At 38.6% G+C, this 20,113-nt stretch overlaps 1 non-coding gene across 1 annotated transcript; it reads left to right on the forward strand.

Moving 5' to 3' along the window:
* Positions 1-18,034: 18,034 nt before the first annotated feature.
* LOC113462102 lies at positions 18,035-18,141 on the forward strand. Its single transcript, XR_003384046.2, has one exon. It is a non-coding gene; the product is annotated as a small nucleolar RNA R71 (small nucleolar RNA).
* The last annotated feature ends 1,972 nt before the right edge of the window (positions 18,142-20,113 follow it).

Here is a 20,113-nt window from a genome sequence, read left to right on the forward strand (position 1 = left end):
CCAACAGTGGTATCAGAGCCACCCTTAATCCTTTTAACCAAATGATAATACATGCTATTATCTTGATGCTATGAGATAGCTAGGTTGTTTGTATGCATGATTAGTTTATGCCATGAGATAGTGTTATATTCATGTTGTAGCACAGTATAATTGCTAGTGCTAAATTATAGAATGTGCAATGAGACCAATATAGTAGTATAAAAACTTTGGGCTGACCCATTCTGGAACAATCGACTCAGTTGGTGTCTAGGAAGGAAGCCACAGGTGGTTACTTAATTAGGACCTTACTCTCTGAGTGAGGGGTGCCTCCCACCTGCTTTTCTGGCCAATTATTTGATTGTCCTTTATGGTTGAGCTTAATGTTCGTAAGATACTACTATTTGAAAGCCCTCACTAAATTCATAATTAAGTCGTAGTGTTAATTGCTTTAAGCTGAGCCATTCTGAATCAATTGACTAAGTTGGTGTCTAGAAAAGAGGCTACAGGTGGTTATTTAATTAGGACCTTACTAAGTAAGGAGAGCCTCCCATCTGCTTACCTGGCCAACTATTTGATTGACCTCCATGGAAAAGCTAATTGCTGATATAACACTATAAAGGTCCTTCCTTCATGCTTAGATATTATTATGTCAATATCTACGCTAGCTTGTTGTGATTCCCACAAGGCTAGTATTAGAGATTGATATTGTAATATCTTGGTGCATATGATGCATATGGCATATTTTAATATGTTGCTTTGTTGTGATTCCCACAAGGGCAACATTATTCAAATATGACTGTATAAAAATGAAGGGTTTGACTTAACTAGACACAATAGTTTGTTGTGATTCCCACAAGACTATATGTGTGCTAGAGGACAGAATAAAGTTGAGAATTGCATGGGATGCAATTGGAAAGAGTTTCCTAACTTTGAACTTATAAGGGCCTGTTGTGATTCCCACAAGGTCTTTTATAAGGAATTTGGATCTCAACCCCACTAAGAAAATTAGTATTTTCTCGTTCATCATACTTGAGGGTTATGATATTTGATAAAAATAGTGGAAGTAACAATTAGATAAAAGTCCTTGTCTGATTGAATACATGTCATCATGATTGGTCTACTTATATTAGTGTTCTTTGTAATTATAGATTAATTCTGCAAAAATGGCATCTTCATTCTCACTTAGAGGTATCTTAGATACAAACAAATTGACTGGTCCCAACTATGTGGACTGGTTGAGGAATTTAAAGATTGTTCTCACATAAGAAAAACTTTCCTACATTCTTGAAACCCCTGACCTAGGGTCAGCAGGGGAAGATGCAACTGAGGAGGAATTGGCCACATATCGTATGTGAAAAAATGACAGTTTGACTGTCAAATGTATCATGCTTGCTTCTATGAATAATGAATTGCAGAGGCAGCATGATAGCATGGATACTCACTCCATACTCCTTAACTTGAAGGAGTTATATGGTAAGCAGAGCAGAATTGCTAGATATGAGATATCTAAGCAGTTGTTCCGTGCTAGAATGATCGAGGGATTATCTGTGCAAGACCATTGTTTAAAGGTTATAGACTTGATCACTCGATTGAGTTGGCTTTGCTATGGACAGTGAGCTCAATCAGGATTTGATCCTGCAATCACTACCCGACTCATTCTCACAGTTTGTTGTGAATTATCACATGAACAAACTGAATTCCTCCCTGCCTGAGCTTCTAAATATGTTGAAAACAGCAGAGTCTCACATCAAGAAGGACAAGGGTCCGATCCTTCTTGTTGGTGAGAGCTCAAAGAAGAAGTCGGGCAACAAGGGTTCAAAGAAAAAACTAAACCCTAAGAGTCGCATCAAAAAGAAGAAGAGAAAGAAAATCTCTGGACCCGGTACCTGTTTCCACTGCGGCAAGACGGGGCATTGGAAAAGGAACTGCAAGAGCTTTCTTGCAAGTGTGAAGCCTGATGCAAGTGTTGCATCAAAAGGTATGTTTTAATTACATGCCAATATGACATTAAGTTCTTCTGATTCTAATTCATGGGTATTGGATACCGGTTGTGGTTCTCACATATGCAAATCTTTGCATGGACTGCAGAAAATTAGAAGTCTGAAGAAAGATGACTTCGAGCTATATGGTGCTGGAGGAGAATCCATCCAGACTGAAGCTGTTGGCACCTACATACTGGAGCTACCCTCCGAAAAGTTCTTGAAGCTAGAAGACTGTTATTTTATGCCAAAAATTATTAGAAATGTAATTTCAATTCCTTTGTTGCTTAAGAAAGGATTCGAAATAAATGGAAAGAGCAATGGTTGCTCTATTTCTTTATCTAATGAGTATTATTGTCATGGCACTATGAAAAATGGTCTTTTAGTATTATGTCTTAATAATGTTATGTTTCATATTGGCAAAGATAATAAAAGAAAAAGAGAGAATATTAATAATACCCTCCTCTCGCATTACCGATTAGGTCATATTAGTGAGACAAGGTTACACAAGTTGTATAAAGATAAATTCTTTGATCCTTATGATTTTGAATCATTAGAAACTTGTGAATCTTGTTTTATGGGTAAAATGACCAAGTCTCCATTCTCGGGACATGGAGAAAGGGCAAGTGAGTTGTTAGAACTCGTACACACTGATGTGTGCGGTCCTATGTCAACTCCAGCTAGAGGTGGATACTCTTACTTCATCACATTTATTGATGACTTATCAAGGTTTGGTTTTGTGTATCTAATGAAATATAAATCTGAAGCCTTTGATAAATTTAAAGAGTATCAAAGTATGGTCGAAAAACAAACTGGGAAGTGTATTAAAATCCTTCGATCTGATCGAGGAGGAGAATACCTTTCTAGTGAATTTTTAGATTATCTTAAATTAAAGGATAAACTCTCTGAATGGACACCTCCATATACGCCACAATTAAATGGTGTAGCTGAAAGGAGGAATCGTACCTTATTAGATATGGTACGGTCCATGATGTGCTTCACAAATCTTCCAATTTCCTTCTGGGGACATGCCCTAGAAACTGCTGCATTAGTATTAAATAGAGTACCATCTAAGTCTGTATCTAGCACTCCATATGAGATATGGAAAGAAACAAAACCTAATCTTAAGTATCTTAAGATATGGGGTTGTCATGCTTATGTCAAAAGAAATTTTAGACATAAGCTAAGTGCTAGATCGTGTGCGGCTTCCATCGAACCTTCTACAAATTCACGTGAATCAGATTTGCGGAGACCATCTACCGCACAAGGTGAAGATCTAATCTTCTTAATGTTTTTATGCCCTAGAAGCCAATCAGCCATATATCTAAGTCCCATCTTCTCAAGGTGGGCTTTAGTCTTCTGCTGACTTAGCTGTTTAGTGAGCGGGTCTGCCACGTTGTCCGCGGAGTCTACTCTCTGTACCTCGACATATTTCTTCTCGAGATAGTCGCGTATGAGGTGGAAACGCCGCTTTATGTGCTTGGACTTCTGATGAGACCTTGGCTTCTTAGCGAGAGCTATGGCGCCATTATTTCATTGCAGAGCTAGATGTAATGCCATCAGATGCCATCACACTCTACTGCGATAATAATGGCGCCATAGCTCTCGCTAAGGAGCCAAGGTCTCATCAGAAGTCCAAGCACAAAGACATGACTCACAAACTGGATATGACTCGGAAGTCAATGGGCCAAGAAGCCCATCTTTCTCCATTTTGTTCATTCTGTCCTCTCCAATATGGCCAAGCCTGAGGTGCCAAAAATACTTCTGGTTTATCTCATCTCTGGATCTTTTAGATCCTATGGCACTCACTACTTGCTCAGACACATTCACAGATACATCAATATGCAAGTGATAGAGACTGTCAATCATGAAACCACGTGCAACTAATTTATTTCTGAAATAAATAGAACAGCAGTCTTTGTCAAAAGTCAAAGAGTTCAGAAATGAAGTAGAAAAACAAACTGAAAAAATCCTTAAGGTTCTTCGATCAGATCGAGGAGGAGAATACCTTAGTGGGGAATTCCGGAACTATCTCAAGGAGAATGGCATAGTCTCACAATGGACGCCTCCGGGTACACCTCAACTCAACGGGGTGTCAGAGAGGAGGAATCAGACTCTATTGGATATGGTCCGATCCATGATGAGCTTCACTAATCTACCTATGTTTCTTTGGGGAGATGCCTTATTATCCGCGATTTATTTATTGAATAGAGTTCCCTCTAAATCCGTTCCTACCACACCGTATGAGATATGGCATGGTAAGAAGCCGAGTCTTGGTCATCTCAAGATTTGGGGATGTCCGGCCCATGTCAAGCGACTACAGGCGGACAAGTTAGAGCCTAGGACTATAAGTGCTCGTTTCATTGGATATCCTAAAGAGTCATTAGGATACAATTTTTACATCTCAGAGGATCACAATGTGTTTGTGAGCCGATATGCCGTCTTTCTGGAAAAACAGTTTATCCTTGATAGAGGCAGTGGGAGGAAAATTGAGCTTGAAGAGAAAGTCTCTGAAACGCAACGAGTAATGGATCCTATAGAACCTATTCACATAGAGCCAGTACACATAGTACCTCCTCCACCTCGTAGATCTAGTAAGGTCTCCCATCCTCCCGATAGATACTTAGGTATACTAGTAGAGGACACCGAGAAAATGTTTCTCATGGGAGATAGGGAACATGTACAGGATCCCAATACCTACAACGAGGCGATATCAGATATCGATTCCGAGAAATGGCTGGAAGCCATGAAGTCAGAGATAGACTCCATGTATTCCAACCAAGTCTGGACCTTAGTAGATCCACCAGAAGGTATAGTACCTATTGGATGCAAATGGATCTATAAAAGGAAGATAGGTTCGGATGGGAAGGTAGAGACCTATAAGGCAAGGCTAGTGGCGAATGGGTATAGTCAGCGCGAAGGCATTGACTATCAGAAGACTTTTTCACCTGTAGCCATGCTAAAATCCATTCGAACATTGCTTGCCATCGCAGCGTTTCATGATTATGAAATATGGCAGATGGATGTGAAAACTGCTTTCCTGAATGGATATGTTGATGAAGATATCTATATGGAGCAGCCTTTGGGTTTCACTTCCAGTGATGGAGATCACAAGGTCTGCAAGTTACAAAGGTCCATCTATGGACTAAAGCAAGCATCTCGGAGCTGGAATACTCGTTTCAATGATGCAATTAAATCGTTTGATTTCATCAAGAATGAAGAGGAACCGTATGTTTACAAGAAGGTTAGTGGGAGTGCTGTCGTGTTCCTCGTACTGTACGTGGATGACATCCTCTTGATTGGGAATGATGTCCCAATGCTAACCTCGGTCAAGGTCTGGTTGTCAAAAGAGTTCTCCATGAAAGACCTTGGAGAAGCATCCTACATTTTGGAGATTATGATCTATAGAGATAGATCTAAGAGGTTGCTTGGCCTATCACAGAAGATGTACATAGAGGAGGTACTGAAGAGGTTCAGTATGGAAAACTCCAAGAGGGGTCTATTACCCCTTAGGCATGGGATTCATCTCTCCAAAAAGATGTGCCCCAACACATCTGAAGAGATTCAACGCATGAGCATGATTCCTTATGCTTCTGCAATAGGGAGCCTCATGTATGCCATGCTATGTACACGACCTGATATAGCCCTTGCTGTGAGTGTCACTAGCAGATATCAGTCGAATCCAGGCGAAGAGCACTGGACAGCTGTGAAGAACATTCTTAAGTACTTAAGAAGAACTAAAGATTTGTTCTTGGTCTTTGGAGGAGCATCGGAGTTAAAGGTAGAAGGATACACAGATTCAGACTTTATGACTGATATTGATGATAGAAAGTCTACATCTGGATATGTGTTCTTGTGCAATGGTGGTACGGTAAATTGGAAGAGTTCCAAATAACCGATCATTGCTGATTCTACCATGGAAGCTGAGTATATCGCCGCCTCTGAAGCTGCAAAGGAAGCCTTCTGGTTCAAGAAATTCATTGCAGAGCTAGATGTAATGCCATCAGATGCCATCACACTCTACTGCGATAATAATAGCGCCATAGCTCTCGCTAAGGAGCCAAGGTCTCATCAGAAGTCCAAGCACATAGAGCGGCGTTTCCACCTCATACGCGACTATCTCGAGAAGAAATATGTCGAGGTACAGAGAGTTGACTCCGCGGATAACGTGGCAGACTCGCTCACTAAATAGCTAAGTCAGCAGAAGACTGAAGCCTACCTTGAAAAGATGGGACTTAGATATATGGCTGATTGGCTTTAGTGCAAGTGGGAGATTGTTAGATGTATGCCCTAGAAGCCAATCTGGCAGACACATTATTTATTCTGGGACATAAATTTGTACTTGATTTTATTATTATTGAATAATAAATGGGCATCTTTTCATTCATATTGTTTATGTGTCTATGAATCGTCCAAGAAATTAATAAGATGATGATACATATTCTCAAGAGTTGAGAATTTGAGCCATGTATCATTGGTGATTAATTTCTAAATACTCCTGATCAATGGATCATCACGAGAACGGTGATCAATCTGATCAGTGCACAGATCGCTTTTCTTATGGATGGACGAGACTCGAGTCCACAGTGTAGGGACACTGAAGTGAGAGTGCAGGTGCTTGTTAGAGAACAAGGGTACTGAGCGTGACCAAGACAAGAAGTCACTTGGATGTCTATCCACTCATCAGTGACTTACTTGATGTTGCAGTAGTGTGACTGGTCCTTTGACCTGCAGTGCTTCGGCTACTCACAGTGAGGTTATTGTAGTTTGACTGCACGTATACATGGTCTCTAGTCATATGGGTCCTTGTTGTGTAGATTGGCTGCAGTAGGTTCACTGTAGGAGTAGGGTATGCACTTACATGGAATCTATCGACCTTGATAGAAGAGGAGTGATCCTATGTAATTTATTAGACAGAGTTCTAAGACCTTGGCTAGGGCAATAATATACAGTGGAGAAAAAGTTTTCCACTATCGAACTCAAGTCGAATAAATCTAGACATATGACAGACGACGAGGTTTGACGAGTTATCCATGACCTCCGGTCTGTAGGGATCCACGATAGAAGGACTGTATCATACGATAATTGCACCTAGAGGTTCATCATTCTATTCTGCTGAGTGGCCACTACATATTGCTAGGTGTCACTGGTGGATGGTGAGACTCACAGGGATCATCTTGATGGTCGATAAACCCTGATGAGTTGAGTTGAAATTGTTTCAACCCATTGAAAAGAGTTTTCAATGATATTGTGATAGAGATCGCAATATATCTCACTACCAGTAAGAATGGAACCTATGGGGTCACACATATTAGAGTTAATGACCGATCCGATGGTTGAATGTGATTAGGAATCACAAATAATCAATTAGATTGATAGATGGATCAAGGAGTTGATCCCAATTGGACCTAGAGGATCAAGATCGAGTTGTGCGGCTTCCATCGAACCTTCTACAAATCCACGTGAATCAGATTTGCGGAGACCATCTATCCGCACAAGGTGAAGATCTAATCTTCTTAATGATTTTAAAATAGTTTAAAATAATTTAATTCTAATCTATCTACAAACGAATGGTTTTAAAATACGTTCATGCGAACGGATCCCGCATAGTTTTTCCGCTGCAATCTGAAAATTATTTCGAATTTTCATGGCATATGTGGGATCCTAACAGTGGTATCAGAGCCATGGTTATGTAGATTAAGATTAGAATTAAATTTTTCAAGGCATTTTAGATCTGAAATTTAAGGGATTATGCTTGCTGAAATTTATGTATGCAGAATTTTCAGCTTGCTGATTTTTCTGCATACTAATAGTTAGAAGCTTAGATTAATGATTCTAATGCTTTGATAATGTGATTACAAGTATTTAGAGTCAAATCTTGCATGATCAGCAAGTCATGAGATGGAATAATCAATTAAATTATAGATCTGAAAATAATTTTTATGCATGTGATGCGTATGGTGATGATCATGGATGGACCCTTTGAATGTGCTGAAATGTTCTGCGATGTTCTGTGATGCATGTAATTTTAATTTTCAGATGCCTGCGTGCATCTTAAATTCATATATTAGAGACTTGCGTGTCTCATGAAAAGGGTTGTAATTTTATTTTTATTTTTATTTAATTTTTAAAGCAATCTGGGATGTAATCTGTGATGTGTGTTGCACGTCGATGGTTGATCGATATGTACATCAACAAGCTCAACATGCGCGGATCGAGATCAAGGGTTGATTGAAGATAGATCAAGGAGTTGATCACAATTGGACCTAGAGGATCAAGATCGAGTCAAGAGTTGAAGACGATCAAACCAATTGACGTGTATGTGCTTGTAAAATGACCCCATCCTGGATCCATGATCATCACCATTTAATTTTATTTTTGATAAATGCCTGGATGTTTAATGCTTATGTTTATGCGGGTAGATTTATATTTGCATGAGATGTGAATACGCGATCGAGTGAGACCTAAATCGAAACCTCCCTAATCAGTCGAGGGTGAACCAACATAAGTTAGTCATATTAGATTAATTGATCTAATTGGTGTCTAGGCAAGCCTATAAGGTGGTTACTTAATTAGGACCTTACTCTCTGAGTAAGGAGAGCCTCCCACCTACTTACATGGCCAATTATTCGATTACCTCTTATGAAGAACTCAAGTTGCAAACACTAAGACTTGATTATGCAATATTAAGTCCATAGGTCTTCCACCGTAGTAGAGCTGCTAAGGTTTTTCGGTGTTGATTTGTCTCGGCTGGACACAGTGGGCAAGTTGCATCGGGGGACTGGACCTCTCTATTAGACATGAGATGTTGTGGGGTAAAGGTGGGGTTGGGCACCAATAACTGTTAGGTGAGGACCCAATGACGACTTTATTTCCGCGGTTATACGGTGGGTCTGACTTAACTAAGTAATGGGATCAATAACTGTTAGGTGAGGTCTTCATCACTTAGAGACCAAGTACCACTGCAATATGCTTGAGAAGCATTGTATAAGAGTTGTACACTCATCCATTTATATGTCACCAATAACTGTTAGGTGAGGCGGCATGTAAATCGGTGAGACCGTAGTACCCACTAAAAATTCTAGTCGCGTAGGGTTTTCGTTTCTCCATCAGGGGAGTATGAGGGTTTCGAGAAAATAGTGGGAGCATATTTGTTTTAAAAGTCTCTAGAACAAATTAAGTTCAAGTACAAAGTCTAACTAGAATCTTTACTCTCTACAGATCACAATGTCAGCTTCAAACCCTTTGACCCGAATCCTTGAGACCAACAGACTGACCAGAACCAACTATAAAGACTGGCTTAGAAACCTTAAAATTGTTCTAAATTGTAAGAAACTAGGGTATGTGCTCGAGAACGATATCCCCAGATTACCAGCACGTCCTACTGATGATCAGCGTGAGATGCATCAAAAGTGGACAGATGACGACATTAGGGTCAAGTGCTACATCATGGCATCCATGACTAATGAACTTCAATGCCAGCATGAGAACATGAAGACTGCTAGGGAAATACTGGCTCATCTGCAAGAGTTGTATGATGAGCAGAGCCGCACTGCACGCTTTGAAGTGTCCAAGAGGCTCTTCAAGGCAAAGATGCGCGAGGGGCAGTCTGTCCACGATCACTGTTTGACTATGATCAAGGACCTCGAGGAGCTTGAGAAGCTTGGTATGTCCATGCATAAGGAACTGCAGATAGATCTGATCCTTCTTTTGGTGTTCACGGCAAAAAAAACATCCCCTTCCTCCTCCTTTCATCCGCAAGCAAGAGAAGAGGAAGAAGAATCCTTGGTGGCTCTCCTCCTTTTTCATTCTTGGTTCCAACAAAAGAAAAGGGAAAAGGCTGAAAGTGTTTTGTTCTTGTTCCCTTTGATCCGTCCTTCTTCCTCCACCTCCCTAGGTGCTACAATTTTAATCTTGCTCTTTTAAAAAGGGAAATTAAATGTAGAATACCCCAAGTATAGGGTGTAGCAAAGTAATATTCTCGGTGAGTCCGAGATCGAATCCACAGGGATTTGACAGTGAACAAAAATTAAAGGCTAAATAATATTAAAATTGACAAGGATATAACTAAGGCATCAGGATTCAGCCTAGCACTTCATCATGCTTTTCTTAAAATCACCTATTATCTCAGTTAGATCTGAGTAAAGACCTAACCGGAAAGTGGAGCGGTGAAAATACCAATTAATCGTTAATAAAATAGATTTAGTTTTATGGGCAGCATTACAGTAATTCTATTTTAAACTATAGGGATTTCTAAGCATCTATTATACCCGGAGGAAATAACAAATCAAAAAAAAAATATAAGTTTGAAATAATTTCTATAAATTTACTGCACCATAAATCAAATCAAAAACATTAAAATCCCATTGATGATTAAAGGAAATACATGAAGAAAATGTTAGGCTTTTCCCTAGCCTTAGCTAAAAGAGATTTAGCTATCCATATGAGATGCAAGCATTTTTATAAAAGGGATTAGCATAGAATAAATAAAATAAAGCATAAATCCCTTTTTTTTTTCTTTCTTTCTTTGGTTCAGAAAACAGGGCACTCTGTTTTCTCTCCCGGCTGCCTTCTCCCCTTCCAAGCACGGCTCCTGCCTCCTCCTTCGCACGCTCGGCTGAGTAGATGGATCGGAAAAGGAGGTGCAGATGGATGGCTTCCTGGTCGCTTCTCCCCCTTGCTCCGTGTCCTTCTCTCCTCCGAGGCCTCCTCCTTCCCTCTTCCCGTCCGTCGGCTACTTCTGCCTCCACCCGATGGTTCTCCTGATCCGTGGCCTCCCTCATCCTTTTCCTCCACCGGATGCCCCCCTCTTCCCCCTCCCCGGTTCCTTTTATAGACACCTTCAGCGGTGTGGCTGGGAAGACCGAAGGATGCTGGAAGATTGCCGTTGCTACTTATTGCGGATGCTTAGGAACCTGCTGGGAGCGGAGGTCAGCAAGCTGAAACGCATGGAATACGTGGGGGCGATGCGGATGAGCTGGGAAGAAACGCTCGGAGATGACGAACGTTTGGAAGCTGCTCACGGACGGTTCTCCGTTGCTTGGAAGCCATGGGTGGATGGGAAGTTGGGAAGACATTGACGTTGGGAAGTTGAAATTGAGAAGACTCCTCAGATGGCTGGAATTTATTTGCTGGAAAGGGAGGGGAGGACTCGGCTGGATGAAACGAATCGAATGCCACAACGCTTGGGACTCTTCGGCTGGTACGCGTGGAACAAATTGGGAAGACATTGATGACTGAAAGCTCTGTTCCAAAACAGAGGAGAATAGGAAACCAAGCGACTGAAAACCTTTGGCGCTGCTGAAATACTACCGTTGGGAGGTTGAACGTTTGAAGATATGCTTGGGAAGCCCCTTACGGACAAAAGAAAGAACAGGTTTTGGGAGATTTCTCGTGCTCTGCTGAAGGGTTGGGAGACGAACGGTTGCTTCTAGAAGCCATATGCATGGAACAAGCGCGGAGATGGGCAGCATGGAACGTGGAGGCGACTCGGGCTGATGGGCGTTTGAACGCGTGATACACACGGCTGGGGCAGGCTGAGACGTTGGGCTCAAACCCAATGTTATTGGGTCTCTTGGATTACTTGCACTTAAACACAAATAAAACATTAATTAATCAATTTTATTAATAATGATTAGCTATAATACTAATTAAGATGGTATGAAGATTTTACTTTTGTGCTCTCATCACACCCCCCAACTAGCTTATTGCTAGTCTCTAGCAATTTAGTGTGAAAATGATACAATGAGAGTGTAAAAGTATTGTTTATTTTTATTAATATATATCAATATGCATGAATTAAAATAAATACTCACTTTCGTAGAGCATTACGATTGCACTTAGCACGTGCAACAAGCCGTTAAACCCCTAGGTTACCCTAGTGGACGAGTGTTGTCTCGTGAGGGTTTGCAGTGATGTTACCCACAAACATCGTTTTTAAGTTAAAAGATTCTTTAAATCATAGCAACCCTTAAGGCAAATGTAAATGTGACGTCTCAGAATACTTATACCTCCACCACAATTGGGTACCCTTTGAATTCTAGGTGCACTACTCAAATTCACAAATGTTAACTACTATTTGTTAGCTCCCGATCCACTAAATTTTCTGAATATCACATGTTATTTATCCAGAATGGTTCGCATATAAAAATGAAGCTATCAATCCCAACTAGACATCCCAGATACACAGAGTTCTAAAACAATGGAGTCAAACCAGTCAACCACATGTCACTTGGTTTAAGTTTAACTAACTTACTCATTTTTATTATATTTTATTATTATTATTATTATTATTATTATTATTTACACAATGACTACAATAGTCCAACTCCATTAGGCTCTAGTAAGGTCCATGTAACGAGCTTTGGGTCAATGACTCTTAATCCAGTTGGCTCAAGGCATTAGGTGAAACACCCCTCGGACTTAATTACTCGAACCAGACTACGCCACGAGGCCAGACTAGTCACTTATTCAGTTATTTTTCACCTTTTTACGCGAACACTCGCTGCTTTGTAGGCAAGAGGCCCGGTTACTCAATGAAGACAAACTGTATTATTTTTCTTCTTTTTTTTTTTTGTAACATGACTGTATTGTGACTATAGGTCAACCAAGGTCAGAACATAAGGCACCCAGGTGATCTAGCCGGAAATTTCAAACTCTACCTTTATGTGAAAACCAAAATATGGACTTTAAGACAAGGACACTCGTACTTCTTTTGCGAATAAGGTCAACAAATAAATAGGTAACACAAGTGAACTCCTAAGGCTTTCCTATTGTCATTGAATACTTGTGTGGGGATCTAATAATAGGTCTCTAATAAGTCATAATATGCTCCTTGCCTTAATAGCTGCACATGTTTATTTCTTTGAAAAATATAGTGGTAATTAAATGCAACAAAATATATGTTTGTTATTATTATTATATTTTTGTATTATTTTTTATTTATATATATATATAAATATATATATTTTAAATAGAGATTTTTTTTTTTGAAATATATGACAATTGGTATGATATATAGAAAAATATAGTAATCTCTCCCCCCAACTTAAATTCAACATTGTCTCCAATGTTTCAACATGAATGCATTAAATATGATTGTATGAAGGATAATAAGGCTGAAGGTTAGAATTTACCTGATAGAATGACTGCACACTGTTGTTGCACACCAATTGCCATATGAAAGAAAGAAAAATTATGTACAAACAGAGGATCTCTAGCAGATATAGAGATCAATCCTGATAAACAGGATCTCCCAGATTGGTCGATTCAACCTCCGGGGTAAAGTTGTCCAAAAATAACTTCAAACGTTGGCCATTTACTTTAAAAATATTACCGGTGTTTGGATTCTCTATCTCAACAGTTCCATACGGATAAACAGTTTTAACTATAAATGGGCCGGTCCACCTAGATCTCAATTTTCCTGGAAATAAATGAAGTCTTGAATTATACAATAGAACTTTCTGGGAAAGGCTCAAATGTTTTTCTCATAATATTTCTATCATGAAAGACTTTCATTTTGTTCTTATAAATTCGAGCATTCTCATATGCTTCATTTCTGATTTTCTCTAGTTCATTAAGTTGAAGTTTGCGTAGTGAACTAGCCTTATCCATATCAAAATTAAATCTCTTAATAGCCCAGTATGCCCTATGCTCCAATTCCACAGGCAAGTGACACGGTTTACCAAAAATAAAACGGTATGGAGACATACCAATCGGGCTTTTAAAAGCAGTACGATAAGCCCAAAGTGCATCAATTAAACGCAAAGACCAGTCTTTGCGATTTGGGTTAACAGTTTTTTCCAGAATATTCTTAATTGATCGATTGGATACTTCAACTTATCCACTTGTTTGTGGATGATAAGGGGTGGCGAAAACCCGCAGAAGAATCAGGATCTAGCGCATTGGACAAAGTAGATACTTTTGCATCCCACTTTGGTTGTTCCCAGAGTTTTGGAAGAAGGAACTCAAGGCGGGGATCCCATATTTTCGCATTAAAGCCTCAAAAGGCTTATTACAGAAGTGTGAACCTCCATCACTGATGATGGCTCGAGGCGTTCCAAATCTGGAAAGAATATTTTCTTTTAAAAATTTTAAAACAGTTTTATGGTCATTATGTTTGCAAGGAATTGCCTCAATCCATTTGGAGACATAATCTACAGCTACTAAGATGTACAAATTGCCGAATGAAGGAGGAAATGGACCCATAAAATCTATTCCCCAACAATCAAATATTTCGATAATTAAAATTGGGTTGAGGGGCATCATATTCCTACGAGTTATCCCACCTAACTTTTGACAACGCTCGCAATCTTTGCAAAAGTTATGGGAATCTTTGAACAAGGTGGGCCAATAAAAACCGCACTGTAAAATTTTTGCAGCCGTTTTCTTAGCAGAGAAATGACCACCGCAAGCTTCAGAATGACAAAAGGAAATGACACTAATAAATTCGTTATTAGGTACACATCTCCTAATAATTTGGTCTGGGCAGTATTTGAAAAGATAAGGATCATCCTAGAAGAAATTTTTTATTTCGGTCAGAAATTTTCTTTTGTCCTGTTTATTCCAATGAATCGGGAGTTCACCCGTGACAAGAAAATTTGCAATGTCTGCAAACCAGGGTGACGACGTGATCTCAAAGAGTTGCCCATCAGGAAAAGTGTCTCTTATGGGTGAATTGTCTATGGAATCTGGAAGAGTGAGACGGGACAAGTGATCAGCTACTATGTTCTCTACCCCCTTTTTATCTCTTATTTCTAGAAAAAATTCTTGGAGCAGAAGGATCCACCTAAGCAAACGCGCCTTAGCATCCTTTTTTGAAAGAAGGTACTTAAGGGTAGCGTGGTCAGTGTAGATAATGATTTTGGATCCAATCAAGTAAGACCTAAATTTGTCTAGTGCAAATACAACGGCAAGTAGTTCCTTTTCCGTAGTGGTGTAATTCTTTTGTGCACTATTTAAAGTCTTACTTGCATAGTAGATAACATAAGGCTTCCTTTCTTTTCTTTGCCCTAGAACTACCCCAACTGCATATTCACTAGCATCACACATAATTTCAAAAGGAAGCGACCAGTCAGGTGGTTGCATGATGGGAGCAGAGGTCAGCAAGCTTTTAAGTTTATCAAAAGCTCTTTGACATTCTTCAGACCACACAAATTGGGTTTCCTTTTGAAGGAGATTACATAAGGGTTTAGATATTGAGCTAAAATCTTTAATGAATCTCCTATAAAATCCTGCATGACCCAAAAATGAGCGTATATCTTTGATAGTTTTTGGGTTGGGTAAATTAGCAATTAAGTCAATCTTAGCCTTGTCTACTTCAATTCCTTCAGATGAAATGACGTGCCCTAGAACAATTCCCCTAGTTACCATAAAATGGCACTTTTCCCAGTTTAAGATTAGATTCTTCTCCTCACACCGAATTAAGACTAGTCTTAAATGGTCCACACAGTTTTCAAAAGAGGAGCCAAAAACCGAAAAATCATCCATGAAAACTTCCAAAAAGCGCTCAACCATGTCGGAGAAAATACTGAGCATGCATCTTTGGAAGGTTGCAGGAGCATTACATAATCCAAAAGACATTCTTTTGTAAGCAAATGTGCCAAAAGGACATGTAAAAGTGGTCTTTTCCTGATCTTCAGGATCAATTGCAATTTGGTTGTAACCTGAATAGCCATCTAGGAAGCAATAAAATTTATGACCTGCCAACCTTTCTAAGATTTGATCAATAAAAGGTAGAGGAAAATGATCCTTCCTAGTGACAGAATTAAGTTTCCTATAGTCAATGCATACACGCCAACTAGTGGGGACCCTAATTGGAACTAATTCATTGTTGGCATTTTTGACTACAGTAACACCAGATTTTTTCGAGACCACTTGGGTAGGACTTACCCATTTACTATCTGAAATTGGGTAGATCATACCCGCATCCAGAAGTTTCAGAACTTCTGTCCTAACCACATCCTTCATATTTGGGTTTAATCGACGTTGAGGTTGACGAGAAGGTTTGGCATCAGCTTCTAAGTGGATTTTATGAGTGCAAATTGAGGGACTAATTCCCTTGATATCAGCAATTGTCCACCCTATTGCTCCCTTATGCTCTTTGAGAATTTCTAATAATTTTAGTTCTTGACTTTGTTCGAGTTGGGATGATATGATCACAGGAAAAGTCTCTTCTTGACCAAGGTATGCGTACTTGAGCTCAGATGGCAAAGGCTTTAGCTCAAGTTTAGGTGCTTGAAAACTAGATGGTAGAGGACTATTGTTGCGTGTGGGCAATTCTTCAAAACGAGATTTCCACCTATCTGTATCCAACAAAGGAGCTGAATCTAATATAGCACTGATTTCTCTAAAGTTTTGGTTGATATCTGTATTTCCGAAATGAGTTAGGCATGTTTCTAAAGGATCAGAAGAAAGAGATGGGACAAGAGCATCCTCTACAATGGAGTCGATCAAATTAACTCCATGAATTTCATCATTTTCGTTATCATTATCGGGTTGTTTACAAACGTTAAATATATTAAAATCTATAGTCATATTTCCGAATGACATTTTTATTATTCCATTTCGACAGTTGATCAAAGCATTGGAAGTAGCTAGAAATGGGCGGCCTAGAATGACAGGTATTGGAGTGGTACAATTCATGACAGGCTGGGTATCTAATACTATGAAGTCGACTGGAAAATAGAATTTATCAATTTGGACAAGTACATCCTCGACTATTCCTCTTGGTACCTTTATAGATCGATCGGCAAGTTGGAGAGTAACCTTGGTGGGTTTTAATTCACCAAGTCCAAATTGTTCATAAACTGAATAGGGCAATAAGTTAACACTTGCACCTAAATCAAGAAGGGCTCATTGTATCCTAAAGTTTTCTATGATGCAAGATATGGTAGGACAACCAGGATCTTTATACTTAGGTGGGGTATTGTGTTTGAGAATAGCACTCACCTGTTCAGTTAGAAAAGCTTTCTTTTGTACGTAAAGTTTTCGCTTTATGGTACAAAGATCTTTTAAAAATTTGGCATAAGATGGGATCTGCTTAATGGCATCTAATAAAGGAATGTTAATCTTTACTTGTTTAAAGATTTCCAGAATTTCTTGGTCAGGTATTCTCTTTTTAGCTGCAAACAAGCGCTGAGGAAATGGAGCAACTATCTTGTGATGCAGTATTGGATCATTTTGTTCATTATCATCTTCATCATTCTTTTCAATAGATTTTTCAGGTTTGTCATCTTTTGTCGGAATTTCTTTATTAATTATTTTTCCACTCCGAAGGGTTGTGACAGACTTAACTTGCTCAAATTTAGGTTGGGATGAACTTGCTACATGGACCTCATGTTCACCCTTTGGGTTAGATTGAGGTTGGGCTGGAAATGTCCCTCTTTCCCTAACATTAAGTTGAGCCTCTATTCTACCTACAGAATTTTTAAGTTCTTGGAGTGATTGCATTGTATTCTGATTTATTTGAGTCTGCCCTTGCATGAAGGTTTGCAAAGTATCTTCAAGGTATTTCCTATATGGTGGCACATAAGGAGTAGGAACAGAATTTTCCTTGAGATTCATTGGCAGTGGGTCCATGTCTCCAGCTAAAGTTAGGATGGTTTCGCCAACTAGGATTATATGTTTCTGGAAATGGTCTTTTATAAGTATTGGTGAAATTTGCTTGATCATGCAACACTTCTTGAAAAGCAGGGATTGTAGGACAATCCTTGGTTACATGTGCATTACTCTCGCAAATTCCACATATACTTTCAACAATAGTTTGTGCTTTTCCTATATTGGCTTTGCTTAATTCCATGGCTTCAACATTCCTAGTCAGATTAGCAATTTTTACATTGACATCATTATCATCATTAATAAGATAAATTCCTCCTTTTGCATTAGGTGTTATTTTTGATTTTTCATTTTTATCTGTTGTATCCCAAGCTTGTGCATTTTCTGCTAAAAGATCAAAATAATCCCAGGCTTCATTTGGTTCCTTACTCATGAATTCACCATTACACATCATTTCTACAAATTGTCTCATATTGGAGGACAAACCATCATAAAAGAAACTAATGACCCTCCAAATTTCATATCCATGATGTGGGCAAGCAAATAGAAGGTCCTTAAATCTTTCCCAACAATGAAAAAATGTTTCTCCATCTTTTTGTGCAAAGTTCATGATATTTCTTCTAAGTGTGTTCGTTTTATGTGTTGGGAAGAATTTCTTTAAAAATTCTCTTGTCATTTCTTGCCAGGTAGCTATGGTCCTAGGCCTTAAGGAGTGTAACCATGACTTAGCTTTTTCCTTTAAAGAAAAAGGAAATAACTTAAGCTTAACTACCTCTTCAGTGACATCATTGAAATGAAGTGTTGAACATACTTCATCAAATTCTTTCAGATGCAAATAGGGACTTTCAGAATCAAGTCCGTGAAACTTTGGGAGTAATTGGATTATTCCTGGTTTCATGTCAAAAGCTCCCGCAGCAGTAGGAATAACCATACAGGATGGGGTACTGGTCCTAGTAGGTTGTAAATAATCATGAAGCGTTCTAATAGGTAAGTCATCTTGAAATTCATTATCTCCCTGATTACTACCATTATCTTCCATTTGATTATTTGAATTTTGATCAATTAAATTTTTATCTTTTGATTCAACTCGAAATAATCTATTCGTTTTATCTCTCTCCCACAACAGCATATACTAAGTTTTTATTATTATTATTATTATTTTTATTTTTATTTTTTTATTTTTTTATTTTTTTTTACACAAACACCCTAATACAGTAAAACAAAAGTTTAATTAGAACATGCATTAAAACATCACCCAACAATTTCTAAGGTTTTCCTAAAAATTCTAGACAGCTCCTAACTGGGTTGAAGAGGACACCTAAGCCTCCAATCCGGTCTATTAACCTTAGTCGACCAGGTAAGCTCCCAGGTAAGTGGAGGGGTCACGATGCATGTAGCAAAGGTTCCACTTAAAACCCACTTTCCTCGAACAGAAACTGTCTCCCTTTAATCACTTAAAGGGACAAAGCTTGCCTAGACATCAACCAGATAACAGAGCGAAATTGGTGCAACTTTCGGTGATCTTCGTCCTATTGAGCTCGAATATCCTTAGGGGTCAACATCTAGTTGATTTTAATTAGGCTTAGGATATTTATGCACTTGGATGATTTTTGGGCTAAGGACGAGTGATGAAATCCGACCTTATCTTTTTAATGGGTTCAGCCCTTAGATTATTTTATGCAATTGCTTTATACTATATGCAACAATCAAGAAGATTTTTAACATTTTATGTCATGACATTAAATTGCATTTAAATAGTTGATCAAGCAAACTAGCTAAATTTTTTTTTAAACAAAAATAAAATTTTAATATAGGAAAAATAGGACTATTATGAACAAAATAGGAAAATTAATTTAAATACTCACGGTCGGAGTTCGTTCACTCCGGGAATCCAAAAATGTGATCTTGATCTTCCTCGTTATTGGTCCTGCTTGTATTGTCCTTGAATCTGAAAAGATTTGAAATTTCAGCTGTGTTAAAAATAAAGAAAAATTGAAGAATTAGAAATAAAGAATTGAAATTTTCAGCCTTGTTCTCGTTCGCACGTTGCAAATCCCCGGCAACGGCGCCAAAAACTTGCTACAATTTTAATCTTGCTCTTTTAAAAAGGGAAAATTAAATGTAGAATACCCCAAGTATAGGGTGTAGCAAAGTAATATTCTCGGTGAGTCTGAGATCGAATCCACAGGGATTTGACAGTGAACAAAAACTAAAGGCTAAATAATATTAAAATTGACAAGGATATAACTAAGGCATCAGGATTCAGCCTAGCACTTCATCATGCTTTTCTTAAAATTACCTATTATCTCAGTTAGATCTGAGTAAAGACCTAACCGAAAAGTGGAGCGGTGAAAATACCAATTAATCGTTAATAAAATAGATTTAGTTTTATGGGCAGCATTACAGTAATTCTATTTCAAACTACAGGGATTTCTAAGCATCTGTTATACCCGGAGGAAATAATAAATCAAAAAAAATATATAAGTTTGAAATAATTTCTATAAATTTACTGCACCATAAATTAAATCAAAAACTTTAAAATCCCATTGATGATTAAAGGAAATACATGAAGAAAATGTTAGGCTTTTTCCTAGCCTTAG

The sequence above is a fragment of the Phoenix dactylifera genome, unplaced genomic scaffold, assembly GCF_009389715.1.
Source record: "Phoenix dactylifera cultivar Barhee BC4 unplaced genomic scaffold, palm_55x_up_171113_PBpolish2nd_filt_p 000504F, whole genome shotgun sequence".
Taxonomy (NCBI): Eukaryota; Viridiplantae; Streptophyta; class Magnoliopsida; order Arecales; family Arecaceae; genus Phoenix; species Phoenix dactylifera.